The following is a 25103-nucleotide window of genomic DNA, read 5'->3' on the forward strand; positions in this document are numbered from 1 at the left end:
ATTCCCATCATCCCTGGCCACCGGTTCTGTTGGCTAGGGATCATGGGAGTTGTAATAATGATAATGATAATAAATTTTATTTATACTCCGCCCTCCCCAGCCAAGACCGGGCTCAGGGCGGCTAGCACCAAATATTAAAACAATTGAAATACAGCTTAAAAACAAGATTAAAATACAACATTAAAACATTAAAATGCAGCCTCACTTCAGTGGAACTCAATCAAAAACTTTTTTGGGGATAAAAACGTCAAGTCTTCACCAAGGCTAACTATCCAGACTGGTCCTACATGGACCAGAAAAAAACCAGGGAAGTCCCCAGATAGGAGTTTCAACATCTGGAGGGCCGAGTTTGCCTATGCCTGATGTATAGGATCGTAGTACTGTGTGCAGGTGTCACAGGAACAACAACAACAACAACAACAATTTATTCCCCGCCCATCTGGCTGGGCCTCCCCAGCCACTCTGGGTGGCTTTCAATAAAATATTAAAATACCGTAATGCATCAAACATTAAAAGCTTCCCTAAACAGGGCTGCCTTCAGATGTCTTCTAAAAGTCTGGTAGTTGTTGTTCTCTTTGACATCTGGTGGGAGGGCGTTCCACAGGTCGGGCGCCACTACCGAGAAGGCCCTCTGCCTGGTTCCCTGTAACTTGGCTTCTTGCCGTGAGGGAACTGCCAGAAGGCCTTTGGCGCTGGACCTCAGTGTCCGGGTAGAACAATGGGGGTGGAGACGCTCCTTCAGATATACTGGAAGCTACCTTATGCCAAGTTAGACCACTTGCCCATTTAGCTCTGCATTGGCTACACTGACTGGTTCCAGCTCTCTGGGGTTTCAGCCAGGGGTTTCTCCCGACCTCAACTGCGATGTCAGGCCTTGAATGTGAAACCTTCTGCATGCACGATGTGCTCTACCACTGAATCACAACCCTTCCTCCTAAAGTTCAGTACAAGCTTTGCTCTTTAATTTTACCTTTTCTTTCTTTTGGCTCACCCTTCTGGTCAGTCTAACCCAGTGTTGCCTGTCTCTAGGGCAGGGGCAGCTAATCTGCAGCCCTCCAGATGTTGCTGGACCACAACTTGCATCATCCCATGCTGACTAGACCTGATGGGTGATGAGTTTCAGGCAGGAATCTTAAAACCTTTGTTGGATTCGCTTAAAAACCTAATATGGGAGGAGATCCTGCATCTGTAGTTTCCCTCTGCTTTCCTTTGTTTTCAAGACTGGTCTTTTTTTTTTTTTTATAAATATTTATTAAGGTTTTTTTTTAAAATATAGATGCACACATAAAACAATCTTACTTTTATAACAACAAATTCTTCACTTCTTTGGACTCCCTCACGTCCCCCTCTCCCATTTACATCATTAAAAATAAATTTTTCCAAACAAATTATCAACTTGTTTACAATCTCATGTCCACACATTCCAATATGATTTAACACTTTTTCCAATAAAATTTTTATATTTTCTTTAGTCTCACTTATCATCAAATTTAAATCTAGTTTAGTGGTGGCCAGTTTTTTATAATCTAGCATCCTTCTTAACATTCAAACAAATTACAATGTTTTTGTAGATACATCTTGAATTTCTCCCAGTCTTCCTCCATCTTTTCTTCTCCCAGGTCTCGGATTCTGCCAGTCATCTCGGCCAGTTGCATATAGTCCATCAGCTGCATCTGCCACTCTTCCAGTGTGGGTAAATCTTGAGTTTTCCAATTTTTTGCGATGAGAATCCTTGCTGCCGTTGTTGCATGCATGAAAAATGTTCGATCCTTCTTTAACACCTTCTGGCCGACAATACCCAGAAGGAAGGCCTCTGGTTTCTTAGTGAAGGTATACTTAAATACCTTTTTCAGCTCATTGTATATCATTTCCCAGAAGGCCTTCACCTTAGGGCATGTCCACCAGAGGTGGAAGAATGTTCCTTCATTTTCTTTACATTTCCAACATTTATTGTCAGACGAATGGTATATTTTGGCAAGTTTAACTGGGGTCATGTACCATCTATATATCATTTTCATAACATTTTCCTTCAGAGCATTACATGCAGTGAAGTTCAACCCAGTGGTCCACAACCTTTCCCAGTCCTCGAACATAATGTTATGCCCAATATCCTGTGCCCATTTTATCATAGCCGATTTAACCATTTCGTCTTGTGTGTTCCATTTTAGCAGCAAGTTATACATTCTAGATAGTACCTTGGTTTTGGGTTCTAACAATTCTGTTTCTAACTTCGATTTCTCCACCTGGAACCCTAACTTTTTGTCATTTTTAAAAACTTCTTTAATCTGAGCATAATGTAACCAGTCTCGCACCTTATCCTTCATTTTCTCCAAACTCTGCAATTTCCAATTGTCTCCATCTTTTTCTAATAATTCCCAATATTTTGGCCATTTGGCCTCCATATTGGGTCTTTTTCGGGCCTTAGCCTCCAGAGGTGAGAGCCACCTTGGAGTTTTGTTTTCCAATAAGTCTTTATATTTCGTCCAGACATTGAACAGTGCTTTCCTGACAATATGGTTCTTAAAGGCCTTATTGATCTTAACTTTGTCATACCATAAGTATGCATGCCAACCAAAAGCATTGTTAAAACCTTCCAAATCCAGCACGTCAGTGTCTTCGAGAAGTAGCCAATCTTTTAGCCAGCAGAAAGCTGCGGCTTCATAGTACAACTTTAAGTCTGGCAGGGCAAAGCCACCTCTTTCTTTCGCATCTGTTAATATCTTAAACTTAATTCTGGGCTTTTTGCCCTGCCAGACAAATTTAGATATATCTTTCTGCCACTTCCGGAAGCACTCCGTTTTGTCCACAATCTGTAATGTTTGAAACAAAAACAACATTTTTGGCAATACATTCATCTTAATAGCAGCAATTCGGCCTAACAAAGAAAGCTTCAATTTTGTCCAACTATCCAAGTCTCTCTTAATTTCAGACCAACATTTTTCATAATTGTCCTTAAATAGACTCAGGTTTTTTGCTGTTATGTTTACCCCTAGGTATTTTACTTTTTTAACCATAGTTAGTTCTGTTTCTCTCTGAAACCTTTCCGACTCTGTATCTGTCAAATTTTTTCCCAACACTTTAGTTTTCTGTTTATTTAATTTAAATCCTGCCACCCGACCAAAATCCTGTATCAGTTGTAATACTCTTTTCGTACTAGATTCTGGCTCCTGCAGAGTCAAAACTAGGTCATCTGCAAAAGCTTTCAATTTGTATTGTTTCGCTCCGACCTGAATCCCTTCCACCAACCGGTCCCCTCTAATCAAGTTCAAGAGCACCTCCAGAACCGAAATGAATAACAAAGGGGAAATCGGGCAGCCTTGTCGTGTTCCTTTTTCAATTTTGAACTCTTCTGTAACCACATTGTTAACTATCAGTTTGGCCTTTTGTTCTGAATATATTGCGTCAATCCCATTCTCAAACCCCCGTCCCACTCCCATTTCATTCAAATTTCCCTTCATAAATTTCCAAGAAATATTGTCAAAGGCCTTCTCCGCATCTATGAAAATTAACACTGCTTTTGTATTTATGTCTGTTTGCAAAAGTTCCAAAACGTCAATAATGTTCCTAGTATTTGCAAACATATGTCTACCTGGGAGAAAGCCTGCCTGGTCTTTATGAATTACTTCATTAAGCACTCTTTTGAATCTACTTGCCAAAATGTCTGCAAATATTTTGTAATCCACATTCAAAAGGGAGATGGGACGATAGTTTTTGAGTTGTGTCTTTTCAGCTTCAGATTTTGGTATCAATGTGATAAAGGCTTCCTTCCACGATTCCGGCGCCTTCTTCCCTTCCATAATTTCATTACAGACCTCCATCATTGGTTGGGTCAGATAGTCTTTTAATGTCTTGTAATACTTGGAGGTCAAACCGTCTGGCCCTGGAGATTTGCCCAGTTGCATGTTCTGAATAGCTTGTTTTCAAGACTGGTCTTGGGGCAAGGCAAACTTGGGTCTAGAGGTCCTGTGCATTGAGAGAGGCCTTTGGTGTAGGAAAGGTGAAGGAGCTTGCTGCAGCTTGTACTGAACTAATGTCTCTCTCTGCTATGTAATAGTTATGGAGGCCCATTGAGAGAATCCATTAGATACCCAGTGCAGGTCATGAGTGGAGTGTGCAGCAGTAAAGTTCTAAAAGCAACTGGTGAGCTGCTTCCAACCCCCCACCCTGCCCCACTGCCAGTAATTTTCAACGTGATTTGGCCGCCCAGAAATAGTCAGCTGTGCCAAGGCAGAAGCTCGGAGACCTCTGTTGCCTTGGCTACTGTGCTCATATACTTAGCCTGAAATCCTGGCCCTCTTCCAGTCAGCAAAACTATGGAGGATGAGGTGATACCATTCTCCATCCTGCCCCCATTCCTGCCTTATTGTTTGGGATTTGTTCGAGCATAACATGAAATTAGGTTGCATTAGCCTGGCTCAGCCTCTGTAAACAATATTTGCTCTGTCACTTCCCTTTGTGGGCTCCCCTCTTCACCATCCTTTGCTTTTCCCTCCTCCTCCTCTATGTATTGCGAATCTAGTTGAGATGGCTCCATTCATTCCGCCCCAGTCAAAAAAGGAATGCAGGTTAATGATTTCTGAAGTAATAAACTTTGAGGGTGGAAATGAGGTGGAAGTGGGAACTGGAGGCTGGTACTTTGAGATTTGGTTTGCCTTCCACATTACTGATCTGGTGTGCATGAGATATTCTTCTACTCTTGCAGAAACAAGGCCTTTTGAAAAACTGTAGTAGGCTCAGAGGTTTATCGCAGTAGGTTTCGAACTTTCTGCTTTCATGGGTTGCTGTTTCCATTAACGTGCCTGCCACAAAACCACTGCTCATTACAAAAGATTCTAGCTATACATAGGAATATAGGAAGCTGCCTTATACTGAATAAGACCATTGATCCATCCAGCTTAGTCACTCTACACTGACGGGCAGCTACTTTCCCCCTGTCCTACCCAGGGGTGTTGAGAATTGAACTTTGAATGTATGTAGAGATAGTTTCTGCATGTAAATTTCCGCGTTCTGGAATGGTCTGAGTAAGTGTTCCAAGCACTTGTACTTACTTGACATTTGACTGCCGGGAAAGTGTTTCATTCTCTGCTTTTCAGCAAACATACAATCACTGAGCTATCTTTAGTCAGCTTGTGGCTTAACTTTACCTCAGGAGAGACAGAACATTGCAAGTGGTTTACATTTTCCTGTGAGGAACACACTCCTCGAAGAAAGTAACTCATCTCTCTCATTCAACATTGCAACCACTTAGCGCAGGGAAAAAAGAGCATTGTTCAGTTGGCTGATGTTTGCTTAAAAAAAAAATCCTCTGGAATGGTAGGCTACGTGGATGTTTGGCTGAGTAAGAGTCGGAAATGAAACTTCTGTGGCTTAAGTATTTTGTTCACTTATTTTCCTTCCTTTTACAGCATCGTGTCCCACCTTCCTTCAAGTTGAGAGAGAGAGATAGATAGATAGATAATATGATGCTCCTGATATATAAGCAGAAAATGTAGTTCATGGCTGACCAAGAACGAGACCTTGGCATCCTAGTGAATAGCTCAGTGTAGATGTTGACCAGGATGCTGGACTAGATGGGCCATTGGCCTGATCCAACAGGCTCCTCTTACGTTTTTATGTTCTTAGAGACATAACAGTATCCAAACTGCAAATAATAACAAAGAAAAACCAGTCAAAGAAAGCACAGAATCAGACTTTCATCCACAGGCCATCTTCTTAATTCAGGAGGCCTTCTAGGACTTAGTTATCCAGAGCCTTTTGTTTACTTCTGCCTTTTGAACACACCTTGGGCTGTCATTAGTGAGTTTCAAAAGCTTGCTGGGAGTGCTCATATTTACCGCACCAATTCCAATTGTATCATTCACCCATCACCAGTACTGGTTCACAGCTTACTTTCATTAGCCACTATGCTACTATAGTTTATATGAAGAAGAATACAATAAATAAGTCTCTGAATCCTCATGTTTTTAATTTTAATATGCAGAACATTTGTTTCCCCTGGTTTGTGTTACTTTAAACAAAGAGATGACAAAGGTTGAGTTGCTTGCCCTTCTGAATTTTGCATATCAAAATGTCTGAAATGTCCTTGAGGCAAAAAAAAATAAAAAAAAAAATCTGACAATCTTCTTGCACACATCATACTGAGATCCATCTGTCTGTAAGATGAATGGTATTGAATTATAGCTCTTTGGGCGAAAGAACTTGCTGCATTTTATCTAAAGATCAAATCCCATGAGTCCGATAATGATTTAAACCTCCTTTGTATTGAATAAAGCCTGTAGCTTAACAAGTATAGATCTGAAGCCAAAGTCTTACGGATTCAAAATTTAGTTTTGAACAAAACTGAAGGCCCTGCTTCCATTTAATCAAAGTTTTTATATAAAAAAGGCCCATGCTGTAGAAAAATGCCCCATTTCTGGAATATAGCTTTGGGCTGTTGCAGACACTGCGAGAATTCATGTCCATGCAGCAGATTTATTTAGTGTGCAACTATTAAGTGTTTTTATCTTCTCACTAGCATCTGACTTGGAATGATGCAGGTAGTTTGTGGTGTGTACAATTAGACATCCAACTGCTGATGTCTCTGAAATGTATATTTTGCTCACCCCTCATAGTGACCTGCAGTTTATTAAAATGCAGCTTCTGTTAATACAGTGAAATGATGAAATAGATAACCAACAAGAGTCAGGCCAGAGGTCCTATGCAGCCTCTAATGGCATTTTATTGTGGCCTTCCGTTCCTCCTGAAGCTCTCTCATACTTCCAACCTGTTAGAGTTCCTTCCTCTCTGTCCCCCCTCCTTTGTTTTTTAAAGGTTTGTTTTCCTCTTTCTACCTAGGTTCTAAACAATTGTGAGGGGAAAGTATTTTATTTGATAAAAATAAAAATTTAAAAAACTTCTTCTGGTTGTATGGCTTGATCTGAGAACAAACCAATAAGACAGGGGTGTCCAGACTTTTTTCAAAGAGGGCCAGATTTGATGAAGTGAAGGGCTGACCAAAGTTGTTGACGTTTTTTGGCTTGAAGTTGTTGATGTTTTTTTTAGGATTTTACCCCAGGAAATAAACTGCCACAGGGGCCGGATTAGACCCTGAAATGGACTTTGGACATGCCTGCAATAAGACTTCTTACACTCTCTGTGTGTCATGTGCATGTATGTCTTGCTCTCTAAAATCAGAAATTACTTTCACTTACTTTCCAGAACAGTACAGTAACTGGGTTGCTCTCCTGCACTAAAAATACAAATTTAAACCCTCTGTATACTTATGTGAGAGTAATCCTATCAAGCACAGTTGAGATTACTTGTGAGTTGAACTTCATAGGATTGAGAGTTCTGTTCTGAGGCAGCTGTGATGAAAATTGAAACAGGGGGTGATCTTTATTCCAGATTAGTCAACCCAGATCGGTTTTGTCTCTGACTCACCATTGACTCTCCTCACTACTAGCATGCGGCTCATGACAGATTACTCATGAGGGCATGCAGGACTCAATAGAGGAAGGATTGCCCATCCTAAAAAACTTTGCATCCTAAAACCTGTTGGGAACATTATCACAGCCCAACAAAGTATTTCTTAATAGGAATTTCTTAACCCAGAAGCCTCCCTGGGCAAGGAATTATACGAGCAGATTTGTAGAACAGTATCTCTGTTAAGATAAGACCGGCATCCACCCTCTCTACTTTGTGGAAACAATTGAAGACATTTTTGTTTTTTCAAGCTTTTCCAGCTGTGTGGAAAGGTCTCTGCCTTAGGTGTTTATTTTTGTATTGTTTTAAAACCTATAATTGGATTTTTGTACTATTAAAAAAAAGTTTTTAGTGTTTTTAGTGCATGTTTGTAAATCACCTTGAGGCTCACGTGAAAGGTGATTCCTAAATTAAGATAATAAATAACAAATACAAGTAACAGACAGTGCCACAACTGTGCATCTATAAGTATCTATTGAATTCTAATGCTGGGGGTACCCAAAGCAGGTACCCGGCTTAAGGTACAGTGAGAGAGCTGGAAGCAAAAGGACTATTTTTTCAAGGAAGAGGTAGTGACTGGAATATTTACCCTTAACTTTGGGTTCTCGTAATGATGCAGCATGGCTTTTTATGCCCTTTGCCAGAAGTATACAGCTAAAACTGACTTCCCAACAGCTGTTTCGGTAGCTAAGCTGACACCCCCCCCCTTTCCCATTCCATCACAGTAGGTGGTAAAGCAGCCTTTTGCAGTAAAACCGCATGGTCTGAAATCTGCTGTCTGTATATAAGAGTTCAGTTAGTTCTCTTTAACAGCATTCCCCTCCCCACATTTAGAGGCCAAACTGGAAACAACATAGTAAGCAAACACATCAGTTCTCACTCCCCATTGCTTTGCCCAGGACCACAGTTGGCTTGGACAGAAATGACTCCTTCTATATTTATCTTTGGTAGTAGGGGCTTATAAGTGGGAGGGGGGAATTCTTGGCAGGAAGTACAGCCCTATCCCCCAGCCCACCCGTAACAGGGCTGTGTATTGTTGTCTGCTTATTCCCCCTCTCTGGAAAATGATGTCACTGATGCCCTGATCAGCCCTTTATGGCTATTGTCCAAGGGTCATTAAGGAGGCAGGGCACACTGTTTGTTTGCATTCTCCAGCTCCCTCTTTTGAGTTGAGAGTGGTGAGCTTTGACTCTTCTTAACTTAGGCAGAGATAAGACTAATTCTTTCCAACTCAAAGGCCCATTATTTAGAATCAAGATTGTTATTAATTTCATTTCTATACTTCTTTATCTTCATGCTTTGATTAGTTGCTTTCCATCTTACCAAAGAATAGGGATTGGAGGGAGCAATTTAGTTGATATCTCATTTAGAGACACGCTTAATTTGCACTGCCTAAATCAATATGTGAACTGAAATGCAACTGTTGGCATCTATCTGTCTCAGGAGACAATGGAGGAATGCACTTTTGCAGGCGAACACTACTGTGATTGTAGAGACGGATGCAGGAGAGACATGTTTTGTTGCAGCTGGGGGCTGATGAAATTTGCGCATGTCTGAATTTTGCAATGCCATTCTTCAGCCATGTGTACAAAGGTGAACTTAACTAGAGTAAAATCATCTTCAAATGGCATATATTGGTGAAAGTAGCATTAGGGGAAATGTTTTGTGAAAATGTATATAAGGCAAAAAAAAGTGTTCAAATATGCATATTAGAAAGGGACGCGGGTGGTGCTGTGGGTAAAACCTCAGCGCCTAGAACTTGCCGATCGCATGGTCAGCGGTTCGAATCCCCGCGGCGGGGTGCGCTCCCGTTGCTCGGTCCCAGCGCCTGCCAACCTAGCAGTTCGAAAGCACCCCCGGGTGCAAGTAGATAAATAGGGACCGCTTACTAGCGGGAAGGTAAACGGCGTTTCCGTGTGCTGCTCTGGCTCGCCAGAGCAGCTTCGTCACGCTGGCCACGTGACCCTGAGCGCACAACCCTAGAGTCTGTCAAGACTGGCCCGTATGGGCAGGGGTACCTTTACCTTTACCTTATGTATATTAGAAGAAATTGACACTAAAAATGTCCATGAGGACTTAAGAAGAAAATCGCAGACTGATGTGGAAAAGCAAACTTAACACTGGAAGAAAGGGAAATGGAGATGAATAAAAATGAATATCCCATAATTAGGATAGTCAGTTCTTAAAGGGCTGCAAGAATTAATCCACTAAGTACATGAAACTCTTAACTCTTGCTGAAACTCCAATTTACTGTGAGCTGTATTCTTGGTTTGGGTAATTCTCTTTGACCCTTGTTGATTGTTCCATTGTTCTGAGAAGCTTGGGGCGGCGGCAGGACAACACATTATCTGTATCAGCCCCTAAGTTTTTGAACTCCTTCCTCACAGAGGTGTGTCTGGCAGCATCTTCGTTATACATCTTTGCGGGAATGCTGAAGACACACACATACACACACACACACACCCCTCTTCCGATGCCTGAGATGTGTGTTTTTTGGACATGCTTTATTTCTGCGATGGTAAGCTGTTTTAATTGTTGTAACTCAATTGTAATAATAGCGAAGGCCAGGAGGAAGGGTCGAAAAAGGTTTGTGTGTTCCCCTGTGGGTCCCTGTTCTGAGAGAAGAATCCCCCCCCCCAAGTCTCAGTTACACTGGCAAAACAGGGATTGAGTTGGGGGGCACCTGAATCCAACACTCCTGTTTAGATTTCAGTCCCACCCAGGTCTGCTTTTAGATTCATTTATTTTTTAATTTACAGCATTTGGCAAGTGTAACAAAGTGGGTGTTTCTGTGTAGTAAACTTGTAAACGTAAATATATAATTTATATAAATATAAATCTGGCTAAATTAAGCTAATTCAGAGATGTGAGCATGCTGTGTGTTGCTTTTAAAAGACAGAACAACCATATAAACTAGTACGGAAGTAAGTGCCCTGAATATTCAATATCAATATCAGGTTCCTTTTTTCCATTTTCAAGAACTGTTTGTACTTATCACTAAATAAAACTTCACATGGGGGCTGGTATGTTTTGCCTTGTAGGGCCAAGAGCGGGGGGGGGGGGCAATTTTAATCTGAGGAAATGACAAAGGTCAAAGGTTCCAAACCAAATCTCCACTCCCCGAGACTGCTATTAATAATTGAAAAAGAACTAACACTGGAGATCCATGTTCACAGAACCACCACATCATGACTTTAAATCTTCATGAAACAGGTAGCTGGTCTGCTTTCCATTAATTTGTGCTATTTACAGCAGTTGGAATTCAGAACTGCAGTTAGTGGGACTTTTGTAATAACGTCGTATTATAATTTATATATTTTACAATATTTTCTGCCTGAGAGGCCTAGTCTTACTACCCATGACTGGTATTTATAAATACATTTATAGTATACCTTCATTGCCTATTTCTAGCCTATGAATCTTCAATTTTTGGTGTGTGTGTGTGTGCGCGCGCGCGCACTTGTTTGTGAGCTCATCCTACTTTTTCCTATTTAAGTTAAAAGCTTCCAAAATTGGCACAAACTCTGGATACAAGCCAGGGTTTTCCTCTTGTCGCTTCAAGATTTCCTCATGCAAAAGAAATGATGCATGACCTAAATATTTCCTTTGTTTTATTCAGTAATCTGACATTGCATATCTTTTAGAGCAGGCTTCAATTATGCTTGGTTGGTCTGGACGAGGGAGAGAGCTTGCTAACTCCCTCATCGGAAGCTGAAAAGAAAACAGGAGCTGGCTGTAGAAACTCAGAGCAGATTAGATGTAAATTGCCAACTGCAATTGAAAGTCTCTGCATTTAGGAAAGAAGACCTGCTTTTAAGTTGGCAATGTTCACAAAACGTTTTGCTGTGTTCTTCTTTGCCTGTTTTTCCTCTCTCCTTTTGGACTTGACATTACTGCTCCCATGTGACGACTTCTGAAAACTTATTCCACATAGTGGCCACGTCATGCTGATGTGTAGGATGGGTACATGAAATCAGCTCTCCACATGGATATTCCTTGTGTCCAAGCTTGGCGGTCCTTTCAGTAGAAAAGATCTTTAAGCAATACATTGTGCTTTGGTTCTAATCAGTGACCTTTTTTTTTAACCAATACCTTATCAGCGGTGACCCTATCCAGTCTAGACCTGTTAATATGGAGACATCATAGAAACAAACGTTCCCTAACACTTGCTTACTGTAGTAGTCAATCAAGGCACAATTTGTTGCTTAATTTTGTTGGAAGGTCCACTGTGGGAAGGGTGTGATGTTTGATTCTAAAGTGGCCTGGTGACAAGTTCTGCACAAACACTTTCTCCAGATTTTGAGGGGCAACTAGCTGAGCAACTTTGGAGTCAGGCAGCACTTCAGTTACTGACCTATGCAGTTGTTTCTGATTCTGTAGGTTTGATCTGAGGATGCTTACAACCACCATGACATAATTTTACTTAGGAACTTGTCCTCGTCCTCTTCTTTTTTTAAAAAAAACCCAAGTTCTTCCATTTTTTCTTTAGTTGATTTAGGCACCAGCATAACCACATGGACATCAACATCACTGCAGCAGACTTTTTGGCATGCATACTGGCATTATAATTCCACTATAGTTTTCTGCACAAGACTAGTAAACATGTAATGGAACTGAAAGCATGCTATCTGTAACTGTATCTATGTATGGTGATGCTTGGTCTTTCAAGGGGAGTGTTTGTTATGTTTACCTTTATTTGCGAAAGCCAATGTGTTCTCCCCCTCGACCCCCTGGCATGCTTCATAAATTACTTTTAAATCTTATTTTTCTCTACTATCCTGACTGATTTGTTGTCCTGTTTTAAAACTTTATGTGGACCTTTGACTGTAAAGCTGCTTGCTACTATGCAGGATGCACAGATCATTTGAAAGCAGAATATGGGATGTTCTTTGAAAAATAAAGATGATTGTACTTTAGTTTTTTAATAGTTGCTACTATTGCATGATTACATTGTGTGGTTCAGGCTCTGCTTTTGCAGAACAAACCTAATTTCTGAGGCACTAATTCATATCCAGTCTTGATCAATAATTACTGAAAGAAACTATTGGTTGCTGCTGATAAAGTTGCAAAACTAGTTTTTGCTTTATTCCTCCCAAAACATGAAATGCTCTGTGAACATGTATAATTTGTAATTTACTATTTGTTCTTGTATGAATGTTTCCTCCTTTCTTATTTCTTTTTTTCATAAAACGTTCATACTGCTTGATAGTTGTTGGGTTTTTTTTAAAAACGAAACACCTCAAACTAGTTTACAAGACAAAGTTCTGTTCCTAAGTGCTTCAGGTTGGGTTCCTGTAGTCTTGGTTATTTCCCCTGAGGATTTCAGTTCAGTCTTTGTAACAAATGTACTTCAAAATACTCCCTTTATAAACCTCCATTTATAACCAACTGAACCTATTTATAATTGTTTTACAGAGTGGTGTAAGCATTTCCACATGTTCCACCATTTGTTTATTTGTGTAGAAAAAGGCTATACTACTCTTCAGTAAAAATTCCCAGGGTGGCACACATTAAAATAATAAAAACAGTAAATATATATGCCATGCTACAAGAATCAAATGGCACAAGAAGCAATTAAGATATAGCCATATAAATTCACAACTTATGTTTCATGCTGAGATGCTCTGGCAGGCTTTCTGTGTGATGGCGGTACCAAGTAACACCAAGATGAATTTTTAGGGGTAACATCTTTCTTCATTCCCAAAATGCCCATGATATAGCATTACTCCAGGGTTAAACATGGCACCTCCCCCAGGCCCAGAAGGGTACTCATTACATTGGAGCACCTGTTTTTTAATTTTTAATTTTTATTTAAAAAGGGGAGCTTAGGGCATGCAGGTAGGTAATAATAATAATAATAATAATAATAATAATAATAATAATAATAATAATAATAATAATATCATCATATTATTTGTACCCTGCCCTTCTGGCTGGGTTTCCCCAGCCACTCTGGGCAGCTTCCAACAAAGATTAAAATACATTAAAATGTCACACATTAAAAACTTCCCTAAACAGGGCTGCCTTCAGATGTCTTCTGAATGTCAGGTAGTTGTTTATCTCTTTGACATCTGGTGGGAGGACATTCCATAGGGCGGGCGCCACTACCGAGAAGGCCCTCTGCCTGGTTCCCTGTAACCTCACTTCTCGCAGTGAGGGAACCGCCAGAAGGCCCTCAGAGCTGGTCCTCAGTGTCTGGGCTGAACGATGGGGGTGGAGATGCTCCTTCAAGTATACTGGGCCCAAGGCCTTTTAGGGCTTTAAAGGTCAGCACCAGCACTTTGAATTGTGCACGAAAACATACTGGGAGCCAATGTTGGTCTTGCAGGAGCAGTGTTATGTGGTCTCGGCAGCTGCTCCCAGTCACCAGTGTTAGTGGTAGGCTGTGCAGGGGCCTTGAGGGTATCTGGTGCTGGTGCCAGACCTGCTAAAGCAAATGTGGAAGCTGATCAGGGACTGATTGAGATACTTCAGTAACCTAGTGTCAGTGTTGGTGACGGAGGCAAATGAAACTTGATCTACTCACCTGTTCCCATTTGTATCAATTTTCTTTGCGCAGCAGGTTGCTATATGGCCTGGTATTTATTGGTGTAGCAGTTAAGGGGTTTACAATTTTGCAGTAAGTGCAGTAACTTTAGAAAGTCTTTGCAACAGATTAGTTCAATGGAAGAACATTGTAAGGAGGTGGAGAAAGGGAGTTGTTTACAGCTGCTTACTTATCAACCAAAAAGCACCATAGATGTTTATACTTTCCAGAAGGGAAGCTGCATTAGTCCGCTTCTGCTGCTGCTGCTTAGATTTTTTAAAGTGTGTTCTTGCTTGGATTTTCATTTTAGTACAGGCAGCTCCCTTTCTCAGTGAAGCAGTTTCATTGGCATACACATAACTTGAATAAAGAGGTTAATACAAACTTCTGCACAATTACTTTTTGTGTTCCTTTACTGTCCAGAATTCCCCAGATCAGTATTTTGTTATTAAGTCCCATTGGGCATTCCCTGACAAGTCTATCTTAAAACAAAACAAATTCCTTCCAGTAGCACCTTAAAGACCAACTAAGTCAGTTCTTGGTATGAGCTTTCGTGTGCATGCACACATGCACACGAAAGCTCATACCAAGAACTGACTTAGTTGGTCTTTAAGGTGCTACTGGAAGGAATTTGTTTTGTTTTGACTATGGCAGACCAACACGGCTACCTATCTGTAACAAGTCTATCTTAATGTGTTTTTAGAAATTCTCTTCTCATTTGAAATGTGGAGGTGTGTGTTGAAAACTTTTAATTACTAAAGTTTGTCTCCTTGCAGGTATGTGTAGCATAACTAGTTTATTAATAGAGTTCTTTACAGCTCCCTGGTAGGAAAGGGGGAAAGGTAGAGTCTAGAGGCTAAATTGTGCTTAAATGGACAGTGCATGGTCCATTCTCAGAGATTTTACTGTTTGTTCATTTCATTGCAAGTGATCAATACAGCAGACCTGATTCCCAAGAGGGCACTTGCTCAGCCTGAAAAACAGAGGTGAACTTCAAATGGTGCTAAAGAGTTGTCCGTTTCTGGTTATGGCTAATGTTTTCAAGTTTGCTATTGGTGGCATTCATCTGACTCGAGAGGCAATGGAGTGCACCTCCAAGGGTGAAGTCAAACTGCTGCATTATCAGCACTAAAGTGGGGCACAAGCCTGGGGAGTGTGTGTTGGGGTCCTGGACTGCCCAGACAATGACCCCCCTTTCGGCCTCGCTGATGTGGTCCAAAGGAAAGCAGAGCAATATGCTTGACACCAGCTTGCTTTCAGGTGATCTTTTAATATTTGTTGCTATAAGATCAGTAACATCTATATGTTTCAATTCCATTTCTGTTGTATACTCAACTCTGTTTCTATTGTTATTAAAAGGCACATTACATAGATTGCTTTTACTTAGCTTTTTAAAAAAGGAATGGAACCTCCTCCCCATTTGATTACTCGTGAAGATCGCTTGTAAAGATGATGGGAGCAAGTGCTTGAAACAATGAAACAAAATATACCCAGCCTTTATTGGTCTTGTAATGTTTCTATTTTTAAAGCACTCACAATCTATTACGTACAGAAATAAATTAGAGTGCTTCTGCAAATAAATAAAACAAGACTTGCCTCTTTGACTTTGGATCTGAAACTTTGTGCTTCCCTTTTGCCAATTCCCCCCCCCCCAGGCCCCGCCGTCGCACATTAACCCAAGAGCAACTAAGACCCCAAGAGCAACTAAGGTGTCACTGGCCCTTTGTGCTCCACCACTTTGCACAGAACAGCCAAGGTGGTAAGAAATAACATGATGGAATTCATTATTTGCATGCCCCACACTTAATGGGGCGAATGCCATGAGTGCATTGCCAAAGAACTGACACTAGGTGCTCCATGAATTACTTGCAGCCTGGTATACATTTGGGAGAGAAGAATTGCCTATTTTCTTGAATCCCTCCTTCTTTTTTCTTCAGGCCCCTACATAATCAGTCATCAGCCAAACAGCATGCAGGGAACTTGGTGTACAGATGAAACATTTCACTTCTGTGTTATACTGCCCACAGCATAACAAACCTTTGCCCTTGGGTATGTTTCACACTAAGAAGTAGGGAATTACACTACAGCACAATCTGGTTTTGAACTATTTAAAGCACTGAAGTGTTTTGTTTTGTTTTTGCTTGATTGCTGAATTACTGTTTGCTCTGGTTCTTCTACCAGGAACTGCTTTCTAAATTATGGGTGGACTCCCTGTTATGGCTGATGATTCTTTCGCTGTTGAGGCTAGTAACAACCCCTTCAATCTAATGGTCTGGAAGGTTACTTGAGTGCAGGAAGTCACATCTCTTACACAGACTCATTCCATGCTTAATTTCTCATTCTAAGTGATAGCCTGTGCTTGGTGATAGGGTGTGTTTTGCATTCCTGGCATAACTAGGTAAAACAGGGCTTGGGAACCTGTGGCCCTGTTGTTGGACTCCCAACGAGGGCATCAAGGTTTCCCACCCTTGAGTTAAAAAGATCAGGTAGCAGATGATGGGGAAGATTAGGAAAACGTTAGGAAGAAATTTTCAATGGCAAGACCTTTTTGACAGTGGAGCAGACCACCTCGGAAGGCGCTGTGGACTCTTCTTCATTGGTGGTTTTCAAACAGAGGTTGTATGGTCGTTTGTTAAGGATGGTCTGTGATTTCTGCATCATAGGGACTTGGACTAGACGATCCTTTGGGTCCCCTTCAAATCTACAATACTGATTCTATGACTTCTTGAGAGAAAAAGGAGCTTCTTGTGTTCCGTATCGTGTGTTTGTGTGTGTTGCACTTTGGAAGGGAGGCATGTAGAAAAACATGAAACTTGCCATAAAATGGGGAAGGCCTCATGCTGTCTGGACATACATTCTAGGCACTGGACTGCTTCAGTGGTTCCTGCTAGTATTATTTATTTATTTATATATTTTACTTTATTTACTTTATTACATTTCTACAGTTCTCTTCATCCAAGGATCACAGAAATGCTTATAGTACAAAAACACAAAAATACATAACATAGTAACAAACAACACACACATACATACCCCCAGTTTAGAAGGGCATACTGTCTTTGCCTGGCACCTCAAAATGTGTAACAAAGGTGCCAGGCGAGTTTCCTTGAGGAGAGCACTTGACAAGCAGGAAGTTGCCACTTGTGTTGCTATGCTCTGGACCTCTCATGGAGGTTGCCTTTGTGTTTTGCCGCCGCTGCCCAAGCAACTCTGCTCAAAAGCAGAATTTCCTGATTTGTGAGCATTTGAACCCGCATTATACCGAAACAGACTACTGGCCTATCTGACTTAATTTTTTCTGCTCTAATTAGCAACAGCTTGTCATGGTCTCAGGAAGAGTTCTTTCCTATGTACTTGAGATCCTTTAGTTGGAATTGCCAGGATTGAACCTGGAATCTCTTGTATGCAAAACAGTAACTCTCTTACCGTGCTGTGGGTTTTCCTCGGCTTGAGTAGGATTGTTCGCAATGTAGACAGCCACAAAAGACCTCTGTATAGAAGGGAGTTCCAAAGAGCGGAAAAGAACGAAAGTCTCCTTTATCTTCTCTGCCTTCTTCCATGTATTTTTACACACAAACGGTTAGTAGTACATATTTCAACTTTACAGCATGTTTACATTTTTTAAAGGAATGACAGTGTTCTAAGTTTGTTTGTTTACTGATACCTGCCTTTCCTTGATACCCAAGAGGTGTAGCATATAAACTTGTTAATAGTCTTGAATTTCTTTTTCACAAACCTGCCAACTCAAATCTTTTTAGAGTTCACTGTAGCTGGTTGCTTTTTCTTCTTAGTCTTCCATGGGCATTTGGGCAGGCAGGTTAGTCACTTGAAAAATGTGACATGAACTAGTCTCTAACAGATGTCACCCTAAGCTTAAAGAACTAGCCGGCACACTGCAACACAGGCATCTTGAACCAAATGCGGTGCTGATTAGACAACAAAGTAATCCCCTACAAAATGATTGCACTGCCAGCAAATAAAATCTTGTGGTTTTACATCCACTTTTCTTCTTAAACTGCTCTTAATCACATCTTTTGAATTTGTGGCCCTGGAAACGTGTATATCTGCTACGTTCAATCCCTTACACTGGCTTTGCCCATGTTGTCGATGTGGACCAGATATTCTTCAGCTTCTCCAGGCGCTGTCATGTTGGAGCGCTAGTCCTGGTTCCTTGTGCTGAACTTCGCTTACCTCTGATGTAATGTGCCTCTTTTAGGATGTGTTTGACTTCCCAATATTTAATCCAGAGGACTTAAGACCAGCCCTCAGATTTTCCTATTTGCACTAACTACCAAAGCATGTTCGCTTGGCATGCTGCCGGTTCATGCCGGCCTTTTGCTGCTCCAACTGACGCGTTGCTGAGCTGTGGCCCAACCTGGAGACAGGCTAGCGGTGGGTGTTAATGAATTGCATTCGCGTTTTCTTTTTTCACTTTCAAGAAGGAACTAAAGATAGGGGGGTACATGGTGTAAGCTGGAAGCTGCCTCTGTGTGCTACATACTTTGTTCTAGCTGCCGTGAGGCATTTTGAGAGGTGGAGGGGTTTGTGTTTTGTCCATGTCAATTCATGGATCATCGGCTCGTCTGCAAGAACGACTGGTACTTTTGGCATAATGCAGCTGTGGAAGCTTATTTACTTTGGCTCTGAAAATGGTTTGGCCAAGCCTTCCTTAAGCGAAACCTGCTTTGCTCAGAACAGAATCCAGTATAGCAGTTTGCTTTCATTTCCCCCTCACCATTTATTTTTTAAAAAGGGAAAGCAATTCCTAACTCTCGTGGTTATCGAGAAATGTTTAAAATGTGCTGGGAATGTGTATAAAGGGGAGGCTTTGGGATAAGGGTTGTTTGCCCAAGAATTCTGCTTTGTCTCCCTAGGGTTCCTCAAAACAAAACAAATTCCTTCCAGTAGCACCTTAAAGACCAACTAAGTCAGTTCTTGGTATGAGCTTTCGTGTGAAGAAGTATCTGAAGAAGTATCTGAAGAAGTGTGCATGCACACGAAAGCTCATACCAAGAACTGACTTAGTTGGTCTTTAAGGTGCTACTGGAAGGAATTTGTTTTGTTTTGACTATGGCAGACCAACACGGCTACCTATCTGTAACTAGGGTTCCTCAGTTATCCTTGCTCTGTTCTAAACGGACTTCTTATCTCCTTCCATCAACTCATGCAGTTTCTCTCCATTGTCAATTTCACGTAAAGGTGCTAAATATTGCAACTTGAACAGAGTACGTTCGTTTTAAGGCAGGGTTGAGGAACCAGATGACCTCCAGGTATCAGCTCTCAAGGTATTGTTGGGCTCCCAACTCCCATCAGCCCCAGCCAACATGTCTAATGTCAGAGGCCATGGAAGTTGTAGTTCAGCTACACCTGCAGGACCACAGTTGCCTACCCCTAGTTTAAGCCAAATGAACTGGTATTTCCCTTGGTATAGAGCTAGGTTTTTTATTCTGAAAGCACATGGATCTTAAAAGGGCATTTTGAAGCTCCACTAAAGAGAAGATTCATGGTGTGACTGTGTAAGTCTGACAGGCCCATGGTGCCCTCCCCCCGCCATCTTAGCCCTCCGAAGCTCAAGGCAAGTCTACCCAGCTGCGCCCCACATCCTCTGCACAGGCCTGAAGAGGGACAAGGGTCTTTGGTCATCTGGAAACCGAACTGGGCAGCGACCAGAGGGAAGTCGCAAAGCTCTATCATATTTTACATTGGATTCTTACTAGGAAGCAGATGTTGCTTTAAAACTCTTAGTCCACAACACTCAGATCACTTCCACCAATTCCTTTCACAGCCTCTGGAGCAACCTTCTTCAGCCTTGAGTCCCCAGATGTCGTTGGACTACAACTCCCATCATACCTGACCACTGGGGCCGCTAGCTAGGGTGATGGGAGATGTAGTCCAACATTTGGGTTGAGAAAGGCTGCTGTGGAGTGTGGCAGAACCTTGAGCACATGACTGCTTATGCCTCTGGAAGTGGTGGGTGAGGCATTCCTTGAGAGGCTACATTGCCTTGGAGGACACCGCCAATCGCATCCACGTGCCACCAATGTCACTGCCTTTTGATAAAACGGATTTCTTAGGAGGACTTTACTTGATCCACGTACTGAACTTGGTATCCTTTTTGGCTTGAGACATTTCCACATACTTGGTGTCTTCAGGCAAATTGCTTTACTAAATGCTAGTTCCAGCCTCAAGTGGGAGTCAGGTGTCCAACCAGAGAGGGGAGCGTGCTGCCCAGTTGCTATTTTTAAGTGCTTGAACAGTGCACAAACGCTGTTTGCTTGGAAGATGGAAGCTCACCCCTGAAGGCAGAAGCTCCGGTTCTAATCAGCTGTTAGTGCTGCAGAATCCAGGTCATTGGTCCTGTAGAGAGCTGCTTGTTTGAGACTCTTTCCCCAGGAAACAGAAATTGCTCAGTCCCTGCCATCCTTCATGGGAAAGCAATTTGTTTAGCTTAGCTGTGCTAACAAAAGTTTTATAATCTCCTTCTGAATGGGGAATGTTGGTACAGCATCCACCTAACAGGAGCAGGCTTTGTTTTCTGGAGCTGGTGGTTTCTCCCATCACTAAGGAGATATGGTAAGGTGTGGTTGGTTAGGGTGTGAAGCTTCTAATGGGACAGTGTGGGAACTCTAGCTAATTGGTTTCTAATTGCTTTGCTTCATCTTCTGGTTTAAATTATGTGGTATGGCATGTTAGTTTTCGAAGAGTAATGGAAACTGGGATCGGTTGAAGTTTAGAGAACTGGTCTGGTGTAGCTTGTATTTAGGAATTCAAAACTGGAGTGAAAGGGTGTTATTTCTTCACAGAGTATGGAAATGAACAAACAAAAAAACCACAGTGCCTTCAGGATCCATTTTTCAAGATCACTTAATGTAGGTTGCAGTATGAATTCTAATCCATAAGAAGTTCTTTTTTAAAAAAATAAGGAATGAAGAAATGGTAGTTTTCCAGATCAGTGCAGAATGCAAGGGTGTGATCCTTGTCGCATGTGCAGCTGGGCATGCACATTTTGGCAGATGTGCTGTACTTGCTTTCCATAGATCTTGCCTCTCCGTAATTAGACTAATCAGCTGGCTTCAGGCAAATCGGTATCTGTTGACCTCAGCCCCCACCAGTTGCAGTATTGGATTAAAACAGACCAGTTGGACAGGGTTGTTGCTTTTGTTGTTAGGATTAAATATATGCTCTGAGCACTCTGAAATGTTCTCTGTATGCCATCTTCAGTGAATGTAGCCACCCCATTTCAATCATGCAGTTCTAGATCCCTTGACAACGCAAGAACCAGCCGTGTCCTGTCCTTAGAACCTTTCTGCCCAAATTAAAAGATGTGCCCTAATTTCTGACCTGTTAGTTATGAGCACAGTTGTCTAGTTCACAGTGTGCTGGATGCAGCTGGGCTGTCTTCATCCTTCATACTCTGATGTTGCTGTTATGCTGGCAAAATCAACAACTTGCAGATTTGGGTATGTATGTGCTGCCGCCCTCTACTGGATGGAATCACATTCATTAAAGCATTTGGTGCCTTCCTTTTCAACTCTTGACATATACGGTATATAATTTTTTTAAGTAGCACCCAGGAGTTACACTAGAATAATGTATCTTTGAGGAGTGGGCATAAAGAAGCGACAGAATAACTTGTTGCAAGAGCAAAAGGTTGTAATACATAGGCAATATAAGAAAATGTCAGAATCAGTCCAAGGTGACAGCAGAAAAGTTAGGCTTCTTGTGGATGCAGTAGAAAAGTTCTCAGACAAGAACACCAGACCCTTGTTTCCTAATTTTCATCCCCATTAGAACATGATTCCTGTCTAGCTTGGGAGTCGCCATGCTATTTCTTTTAAAAAGCTCCATTGTTTGGCTTATGTTGCTCTGCATTTCTGCAGTGGGTAAGCTGTGTGATAACCAGGTTTATGGGCAAAGATAAGAAAAGTGGCTTTTGGAAGCTGGTTATGTGAGCTTGCAACATTTGACTGTAATGCTGATTTGCAGTGGAACTGAATTCAACAGTTATTTCTGCTTTGGGAATTCAGAGAGGTGGTTCTTGGGGAAGAGCCATAACTCAGTGGTAGAACTCATTCATGTTTTGCATTCAGAAGATCCTGGGTTTGGTTCCCATGTCTTATGTCTGGGATTTTCTTTCTTTCTTTCTTTCTTTCTTTCTTTCTTTCTTTCTTTCTTTCTTTCTTTCTTTCTTTTGGCCAATAATCAGATCTCTCTGAGATTGAAAGGAAATGAAACAGTCTATTTCCAGGATGAGGATGAGGATTTGTTGAATGAGCACTTGCCTGCAGTACTGTATATCAGAAAAAAACACATTTAAATGGCATGCATTTCACTGTGTTTACATCTGTTGCTGCTCTGCCCTGTGCCAAAATACAGCGGGGAAATGTACAAAGTTCGAAATACGTAGAACAATATCATCCGTCGTGTTCAGACAGCACCTTTGATCCAGGTGAGGATGACTTCAGCCTTGTCTGGACCACGTCATATTATAGTTAGTGGTCTCTGCCAAGATGAGGATGTGAGAGAGACAGGGTCGTGCTAGGGAGTAATTGGAACAGTACTTAGCTTTTACTCTGTCGTGGTTGAGAGCTATGATTTTAAAATACCCATTGTGATTGATATACATACGGACTTCTGACTCCAGTCTAGTGTATCTATGGTGTCTAAGCCAAAGCTGTGCTGAAGCAGATTTTTAGCAAGTCATATAGGACTAGTCTGCTTGACATACCTCTGAGCATTTTCGCGTTCTCTGGTGTTGATTCTTCAGGTTTTTTAATTTCTGCTGCCCCACCTGTAATAGAGCATTTCTCTCATGTATCGATTTCTACAGACACAGCAGGCGCTGCAACTTTCCAGCGGTTTGACTTGACTCTCAAAGGCACACTCTTTCATTGTTTCTTAAGACAGACAAGTGCCAACAACAGGTGGCTACAACAGCCGGGTAAATAAGCCCCCACATTTACTAGCCTTCCAAAATAATTACTAGCCTGCTGAGGGCTGGCAGAGGAGGAACTAGCAGCTTGCTTGGTTTTCTATATTGGCCTCAGAGGAGGAACTGTGTGTTCCATCCCTCTATCACCAGCCTGCTCACTCGTGTGTGTGATGTTCCATCTGCCTGCAGCTCTTGGTTCCTGTGGTCACCAGGCTCGTGCTTAAATACAAGTCTATAAGTTCCTTATAGACACCCCCGGATAAGCTTCTTCCCCATGGGACTCGGGAAGAACTCCCCTTCCCCCAAGTTTGCAATTCTAATTACATAATTCTGTAATGGCATTATGCTTGAGACACTTCCTTCCCCCCTCCATTAGCAGCAGAGGGTATGTTTGCTCGAGAGGCAGCAAAATGGAAAATCGTTTCTTGAATTGTGTTTGCCATATGGTGATATATATTATTTTTGCTGAGATGGCAAACCTCTATCTGGGCTGTACCATTGCAGACTTCAGACGAGGGCTTGCATTTTGGAATTTTTCGGATAGGCCAGCATGGCTGCTTATACTTCTTGTAGAATCTGAATACTTCTCTATTTGAAAAAATAAAATAAAATCCCTGCATGTAGATCAAGTGGTAGACAACATGGTGGCCCCAGGCATTGTTGGGCTGCAACTTTCATAATGTCTGACCATTTGCCATGGTGCCTTGGGTGGACGAGGTTATACATTTCCCGTATTTGGCATAAGGCACCCAGATGACAGATGAGATTCAATTAAAACGTTCCTAGTTTACAGCTTAGTTCTTTGCCTACTCCGCTGTTAAGAGTTTCAGACTCAGGGCCAAACCTGGCATTTGGTATACTGTTGGGTGCTGACTTTTTTTCTGTATTTATTTTTGGTTTCCTAACTGATTCCCATCTGTTCTTATAAGGCAACGTCCAGCAGCAAGTGATGTCCTAACCCTCAGGCAGCTTTTTCCATTCTTTTTGGATGGATCAGTGCACTCTTTGAGCATGCTGTGGTTATGACTACTTAATACGTGACTCACTCAGGCCGGTGAAAGTGAGCCCTAAAGCACAAAATACACAGGAGGGTTGGTGAAGTTCACCTGCTCTCCCCAGAACTGGAGGGAAAACTTGACGCACAGCCCAGGTTTTGATGTTCCTTCTGCATAAATGAAACAAGCATAAGCCGGCCACACCTGTGTTGTCAGCCTGTTTTTAACTGGACATAAACTACAGGAACTTCACATATCTTTGCCATCCAAGAGCTCGGAAAAGCTGCCAAATGGCATCTTGGTTGCATCTGTGGAGGTAATGAGTTGCTGAGGAAAGACGCTCACTTTTCACTTCATTCCTCAGATTCCCTGCTTTTTTTCAATGATGCTGGCTAGCCAAGTCGCACATGCTGAAAACCACATGGGATCTTGGCTTAGAATGGAGTGATGAACCTTTCTCTCTTGTCAAGGGCCATATTCCCATAATCTGCAGGAGGGTTGCATGCCAGTGGTCTGTGGGGCTGAAGTAAAAATGGGGCAGTGAGAGCCAAAAGTAAGTGGGGCACCCCTTCTCTCCCATCTTTCTCCAATTTCTCTGCTTTCCCCCTTTCCCCTTCTTGTTACCAACGTGAAATTAAGATGAGGGATACAGGCATAGAATAATACAAACCTTTCAGTTTAGGATACTGAATTTAGGCCAGCTCCTGTGTCCTCTTAAAGTAGGAGGTGGGGGTCCTTTTGAGGAATTCTACCTTTACCTTTACCTTTAAGTCCATAGTGACTTTATCTGATTTATTTTTTACTTTTTGCTGTAGGTCACATTTTTAGGTAAACAGTTGGGCATGCTCAGACATTGCTTTTCTCCCACTTTCCCCCCAAGTTCAGGTACAGAACACTGGTATCATCAGTTCGCCATGATTCTTAGATTAAATTGTTGTCCTGAAGTTGAGAGCCAGGATCTCTGCAAAAACAGGGCTCTAGAGAGATTTCTCACCCTTAAGATTCTTAAGACATATTGACTCTGAATGCTGGCAAACTTCATGAACTGAGTGTGTGCATGCAAATAAGCTTTCTCTGCCAGGCTGCTACATTTTGCCACCCATGACTATGTGTGTGTGTATGTTTTAAACTGTGTGTTCCTTTTTCTACCCTGGTAATTATAGGTGGTGCATCTACCGTATTTGCTTTG

The 25103-nt window shown here is 41.8% G+C and overlaps 1 protein-coding gene across 4 annotated transcripts in view; it reads left to right on the forward strand.

Moving 5' to 3' along the window:
• MICAL3 (microtubule associated monooxygenase, calponin and LIM domain containing 3) overlaps positions 1-25103 on the forward strand; it is a 213191-nt gene that overhangs the window by 71867 nt on the left and 116221 nt on the right. The window contains exon 1 of one of the 4 annotated variants that reach the window (XM_081879583.1): positions 20431-20560. The exons of the other annotated variants lie outside the window; for them this stretch is intronic. The gene's annotated coding sequence lies outside the window, so the exon portion shown is untranslated. Of the gene's footprint in view, positions 1-20430; positions 20561-25103 lie in introns of those variants that run through there. 4 annotated transcript variants of the gene reach the window in all.

Source organism: Podarcis erhardii, assembly GCF_964252035.2.
Source record: "Podarcis erhardii genome assembly, chromosome: 10".
Taxonomy (NCBI): domain Eukaryota; kingdom Metazoa; phylum Chordata; class Lepidosauria; order Squamata; family Lacertidae; genus Podarcis; species Podarcis erhardii.